This window comes from Lathamus discolor, chromosome 5, assembly GCF_037157495.1.
Source record: "Lathamus discolor isolate bLatDis1 chromosome 5, bLatDis1.hap1, whole genome shotgun sequence".
Lineage (NCBI taxonomy): Eukaryota > Metazoa > Chordata > Aves > Psittaciformes > Psittacidae > Lathamus > Lathamus discolor.
The window spans coordinates 102,127,338-102,134,041 of record NC_088888.1 but is presented as its reverse complement, the minus strand read 5'-3'; the positions used below and the strand labels follow the sequence as shown (position 1 = coordinate 102,134,041).

Here is a 6,704-nt window from a genome sequence, read left to right as displayed (position 1 = left end):
AAAAAAATTGAATTTAATTTAAAAATTTATTTTTTTTTATTTTCAACTGTGATACCAAACAATGCTGTGAAAAACAAATCAAAAGACCCCACTTCAAAATAATAATAAAAATTATGTTTCATTCTGAAATTATGTTGAAACCAGACACATCTGTGTGATGGCAGCCTTCCCTTCTGAAGTAAAAATTCAGGATAATTCAGCACAGCTTTACAAAGACTTTCATTGCATGGGACTCTTTTTCTAATGCAAAGTAATTTCTCCACGAGTTACACCCCAAAACCTGGGGATGTGGGAAATCCAGATCAGCTGTTACTGTGCCTACTCGGGTTCTTCACCAGTTGAGACTAATGAAGCCTTTGCTGTGAGATTTCTTACAGGTGGGGCAGCAAGGTGTTGTCTCTGGTGAGATTAGGAAATCTCCTATTTCCTTTCTATTGCTGATACCCCAGATAATATAAATGTGCAGAATGTGATCTATTAAAAGCTTTCAATCTCAGATAAGGCTTTGCATTCCAGCTGTTGGGTTTTCACTTGTTTACCTTGAAGCCTGGCTTCAGGGATGTGATGGAAGAGATAATTGGAGTGGAGTGGCTGCCAGTAAGCAACAAAAAATGTTTCAGTAAAAAGTATTTTATTCTGCTAAGGATACTTATGTGAACAAATGGCACCCTTGGGTACAAACCAGAAATAATCCTAAGCATTTCTCTCCCTCCCTCTCTCTCCACATACCTCCCCTGCAGCAGGTTTCATACCACACACAGCAGCTCTGCACGCAGATTCCTATCCCTCTTTCAACACATCAATGCAATGGGCCCCAGGAGTTTTCAGGGCCAGGTTTACTGAGCTGTTAAAAAGGTGCTGTGGATCGGGGGAGTTCAATAGCTGGAGATGAGCAAGGACCTGGTGTGTCCCGCTGCCACCAGGCACCTGCCTCCCGTCCTTGCCTTCTCTGGACATCACCACTGCTGCAGACCTGGTCTGGGGAAAGGCTGAGCCCTGGGGCTGCCTCATCTAGCCAGAAACCAGCCTTCAGCCCTTGCCCACTCCCCAGAGCTAGAGGGCTTACAGCTGCAATTTGTCCAGTGCAGAGATAAGAATAAACCCAGAAACTCAAACAGGACCTCACGCTTTGAACTCTGTTTCCCTCCCCGCAGCAACCCAAATCTGCCTTTTACAAAAAACAAAAGGTATTCAGGTTGTCCAGGCCCAATATTTGAAAACTCGGCCACAACCAAGTAACCTCCTTACTTATTATTGGCACCTCTGTAAACAAAGCCTCCTGGAGGAAGCAGTGTGCTTATGTACTGGGCCTGCCATGCTTTCTGCTTCAGCAAGTCAGGAACGGCAACAGCAGTCACCAAGGCAAAGGCAAAATAAGTCAAGGCTATGAATGGCTCATATTAAATTTCTGATGCGTATCCTTGCCTCCCTGTGCACCCTCAGCAGCTAGGCCTGTTAGTTGAATAAACTATTTCAGCTGGCACATTCAAATGCCCTAACTAGCTCTCTAGGAAGTTACTTAAGTAGCATAGCATGTGAGTAACCCCTGGCACTTTGCATTTTGGTTGTTACCACCAAATAGAGCTTGAACTCCAGTGAAGATGTAGCCAGTGAAACCAGCTCTTCCATACAGCAGCTGAAACCCCATGGGAGCATCTTGTGTTTCACAGATGTGACGGGAACTGAGATACTGAGGAGCAGCACTACAGGACCAGTCCTCCCCACACCTGACAGCGTCTTGGAGCTGGTGAGGAGGGCTTGGAAGGCTCTCCTGCAACCGCATGGAATGGTGGGTCAGCCAACTGCTGTGGCTGCATACAAAGCCATGCCAAAAAGTGATTCATTTTTGGACTGCTCATCTCCCTGACCTGGCTACCTGCAGGAGCACCAACGCCAGCATAGGCAGCCCTGATCTAGAGATTTAAGAATTCTTCTTACTTTGTCCTAATAGGAGATGTGATTAAAAACACCAATATTATCATGCCCATCTTACGTGATAGATGGCTTTTACATCAGCTATGCAAAGATCAGGGGGAAATGCAGGTCAGTGTGTTTTACTGAAAAAGTAAAGTATGAAAAAATGAGCAAAGTTTCCTCTTTTTCACTGAGCATCCAAGAAAGCGGTGTTTCTTTGACTAGAATGTGTGGTTTGAGATTTGTTTCTCAGCAGGAGGGAGTTAAAAAAATGAAGCCCCTGAACACCAATGGTGAGTATAAATTTGCCTTTGCTTAATGTTACCATTATTTTCCATTCACATTTTTAACTGCTGAACACTTTCTGTATAGGATTTCCACCAAAATTCTTATGTATGCTTGCCCCAGCATGGTTATAGCCATCCTTCACTCAACACAGATGCTCACATACGGAGATAATCTGATGTTGTAAATGCATATGGTGCGGTAGCAAAAGCACATCTGAATGATCTTGAGACAGCTATTCATCCAAAGCTTAAATATTTCAGAAAAATTGTAAGTTACGTTTTGGTTTAGTTTTTAACGTTCAGTAGGCAGATCCTGCTGCCAGTGACTTGTGCATGAATCCTGAATTGACGTCTCTCATCATGCTGCTTCAATTTCACTGATTTGCTTGAACATGGTGTTTGTATACACAATGAGAAAGGTTGCCAAAGCATTTTTATTTGTGCCAAATTTACACTGGTCTCACTAACGCCATGCTGTGGCTCTCTGGGATGTCTGAGATTTGGTCATGCTGTGGGTTCCCTCTTAAGGACCTCAGTGTCCCACCACGGGTTCTTCCAGGGCTGGGAAGGGGCAATTGGTCTTCTTAGATCCCAGTCCAAACCGTAAGGACTACCACAGAGTCTCCTCTTTGTGCTTTTTGGGCTGCAATTTGGGGTATGAGGCATAACAAAGAGTGAAAGCTTGGAAGAATGCAAAGTTTCTCAAAACTTCCTTCAAAGTCAAGCCCAGTGTGAGGCATTCACAGAAAGCATTTTGAATAAGTAAAGCAAGAGCAGTTATGTGTTAAAATAGCCCTTCTCCAGGTAACCATAACAATGAAATAACTGCCATAGCTGTCATGTCTCAAATTGATCCAGAAGGAAAAGCATGAAAATGCGGAGCTCCTGGTGACAGTACCTGGTGGGGGCTGAGGGTGCTGGGGAAATGGTGAGGAGTGTGAAGGGACTTGCCAAGGTGCTGTCTTCCTCAGACTGGTTTCTAGATAAAAAGAGAGCCTGTCAGCTCACTGCTATTCAGAAATGCAAAAAGGGAAAACCACAAACACAGGCACCAAGCAGCAAAGCAGTGAGAAAGAAAGCTCATTCCTGCTTTATCCAAACACAGCTAGCTGTTGCTTGAGCCCAAATGGCTGGCAGGAATGTCCCCAGTGATGGGATCTCAACTCTTCAGCTCAGATTATCCTTGTGTAAATCCCATGGAGCAGAGGGTATTCCTGCATGGTGCTGGGAGAGCGGCTTTGCTTGCTCAACCACGAAAGTGCCTGCCATAGTTCCTGAACACACTCTGGTCTGGCAACATGACTTTGCACACGCTGAGGCTCAGCCCTGAGCCCAGCATGTTGTGCTGTGCCATGTTGGGCTCCCTGACCCAGCATGGGGATGATGACAAGAAAATCCACCTGCTCTTGGGAGAGAGAAATGGAGCTACAAGTCCGGAAAGATTCAAGGGCTTGAGCAGGGGAGATCAAGCCTTTTTAAGTGCTGTGTGATCAGAATAGACAGAAGCAGTACTAATAAAAGGTCAGATACAGGCAGATTTAAAGGTACTGGGGAAAGACATACCTATTTGAATGGGTGCCAGGGAGAGCCCTGCAACAATGGGGTTTGAGGGGACACTCCAGGCTTAGACTCTCATGCTTAAGACTTTCAGCTCTGCTTTAGGCAAGGGTGGGAGGCTAGGCCACAGGCTTTCCGGAGGTCCCTTCCAATCTGAGTCCATTGATGTGTTCTAAATGTGCTGGAAAACTTCCTGTAGTTTCTTGAGAAACTGTTGGACAAGAAATATGCCATCATCATAATATATACTTACCATGTCTTCTAGTAAGTGCCCTGTGCTGAGATTGAAAATATCTCATTTCAGTTGCTGGCACTGCCTCAGACTTTCTGGGTGATGCTGAAAATAAACCCAAAATATCAGAGCAGTCAAACTAAACGTCCCATTAACACAGCTTTTTTTTTTTGGCAGGAGCAAACCCAGGTGCTGGGTAAATTGTTTAACCAGCAACCCCTGTGCTGTGCTTTTGGTGCCCACATGCTCCAGGATGACAGTAATCACTTCTTCCTCGTACTCTGTGCCTGTCTGCACAGCAAAGCCCTGGTTTTGCTCTGTGTTTGTACAGCACCCAGCACAAAAAGCCCCATGTCTCACTAAGTCCTTGTTGAATCCAGCTGTAAACTCCTCTCTCTGCTGAGTGGCCATGGCCATGAAAATGCTGCTGTCTGGAACTTAATCTATCACAATTTGTCACTGAGGAGCAAACCCTGGAAGATAATTTCGAGTAACATTTTATCTTTTTTTTCTAATGAGTTTCAGAGATATTTTCACTCCCTTTTGCTTCTGAAGATGGTTTTCTGAAAAGATGAAAGCTAGCACACAAGTCAGTCAGCAGTTTCCCTTTTGAAGGTTCATAATATAAATCACACCCTCCTGTTTGAGCTTCATACCTCTGCCATGGCCTGATAGAATGAGGATGGGCAAACGACGGCCGCTGCTACCCTCTGTGAGAGGAGATAATTAATCCTCCAGCACAGCTCAACTGCCCTCATTCATCATGCACGGGTGCCTGTGCCAGGCGAAGCTGCAAAACTCTCTTCCACCAGAGACAGTGCAGAGCCAGGGCTGAGTTTGCTCTGATTTAGGGAATCCAAAGGTTTTGCTCAGGTTTTGTGCCAAACCCTAAACCCACCACTTGAGCTGTCATTGATACTATTGCAGGAGGGAGCCAGAGGCATCAAGCAGTAAATTCAAGAGAATTAAGACCATCTGCTGCCCAGGACTGCCAGCCCACAGCTCCCTGCAGAGTCAATTGAGACAAGCAGTTACAATACCCAAGTTACATTCCCTTGAAAGCCACATAAACCCAGTCAGTAATGCTCTGTCCCTCTCGCACTCAGCAGTAGGCAAAAGCCAGCCAAAACAACAGTTTTGCTAGAAATTCTGGAAGTTCTTTACAGAGAGTAGTCACATATATGTATATAACTGAATACACACATAGACACATAAACATCTCCTGGTTAGATCTGAGTTCTCGCATCAGTTGAGTACCTGTCTTAAAGAGTCTTCCATGCCAGTGGTAGGGGAGTTGGAACTAGATAATTCTAAACTCTTTTCCAACCCTAACCATTATGATTCTATGTAAATAGACATCCACGTGAGTCTAGTTTTCATAGCCCTGTGAATGATTCTCTGGAGTTAGTCTCTGGGATTCCAAATGTGAACAAAATGCAACCAGAAACAGTGATAACACAGTTCATTACAAAGGGATGGGAAAGAGGCTTTCTTTTTAGCCACTCCAGATCATTATTTCTCCTCTAGAAGCAGGCATCAAGAGGACAGTAAAATCATTTATCTCTGGATTGCATAAGGCAGAAAGACAAATGATCTCTCAATCACTTCCTAAATATCTCTAAGCTGAAAGCACTCCCATCTCAGCCGCAGTTTTCTTCAGAAGCTAGCTAGTGCTGTGAGTGCCTTTTGCCAATAGCAGCTATAATTACATTAAATGGTTGATTTGCAGCAGAAGGAGGAGAACAACACGTGCAGAGCAATGTTATACAACATCGCAAAGAGTTTGCACACTTCTGTCACTCCAGCAAACCACTTACAATGACACTCACTCCTATTTTCTCTCTGTATTTTGGAGATAAGCCTGTTTTGAATTCTTCTGCGGGATTATCTGACGCCTGCACACAGCTTGATTCATTGCAGCCATTAGAGAGGAGCTGGATGACCCTCAAAACAATTCCTTGTTATGAATAGCCATTGTGATCCCGTACACACAATGGCACAAGTTGTCATGCATCCTGTCCTGAGCTTCACAGAGGGATGCTCAGATACAAGAACAAAAAAAAACCCAAAACAAGCAAACAAACAAACAAACAAAAAACCCACCAGCATCATTTCTATGAAATAGAAGTGACTGCAGTACGCATTGCCTCTTCTCCTGGAAACATACTGCTGTTCGTGTAAGTGCTTTCTACCACCAAATGCTGTCTTTTCTCCCCGAGTCTGAGCTGTAATTAGATTTCTACCTTTAAATCTGAGTGCACTTTGTAGGCTTAATAAAGCAACCAGCAGCAATAATGGCAGTAATTACAAACGTGTTCAGTGTTCAGAACTCAAGGAAAGGCCATCACTCATGATTTTTTTTGAAACCACACAGGCAGAAATGGGCAAGTTTGCATGTCTATAAATAACATAAGCACAGAGTTTACATTCTTTAGGGCATGTGTGTGATGAGCATTCTTCTGAAAGACTCTGGGCAGCATTAAATCACGAGAGCACAAGCAATCTGGGAAATATCAAAATATTATAATCTGCTGTGGAGACACACAGCTCTTCTTTATGGCTTGCAAAAATATACTCAAGATTCCAGATGCACTCCACTGCAGGACTGCCAGTGTATCACAAATGGAGAGTGCACAGGGGAGTATTGCTAAACAAGTTGGCAATGGATCAGCGAAAGCAACTTGGTAACAAGTTATTTTAATGGCACTGTATAT

At 44.1% G+C, this 6,704-nt stretch overlaps 1 long non-coding RNA gene across 1 annotated transcript; it reads left to right on the top strand.

Moving 5' to 3' along the window:
* Positions 1–1,581: 1,581 nt before the first annotated feature.
* On the top strand, positions 1,582–5,055 carry LOC136014443 (uncharacterized). The gene is made up of 3 exons (XR_010612709.1): positions 1,582–2,043; positions 2,171–2,207; positions 4,168–5,055. It is a non-coding gene; the product is annotated as an uncharacterized LOC136014443 (long non-coding RNA).
* The last annotated feature ends 1,649 nt before the right edge of the window (positions 5,056–6,704 follow it).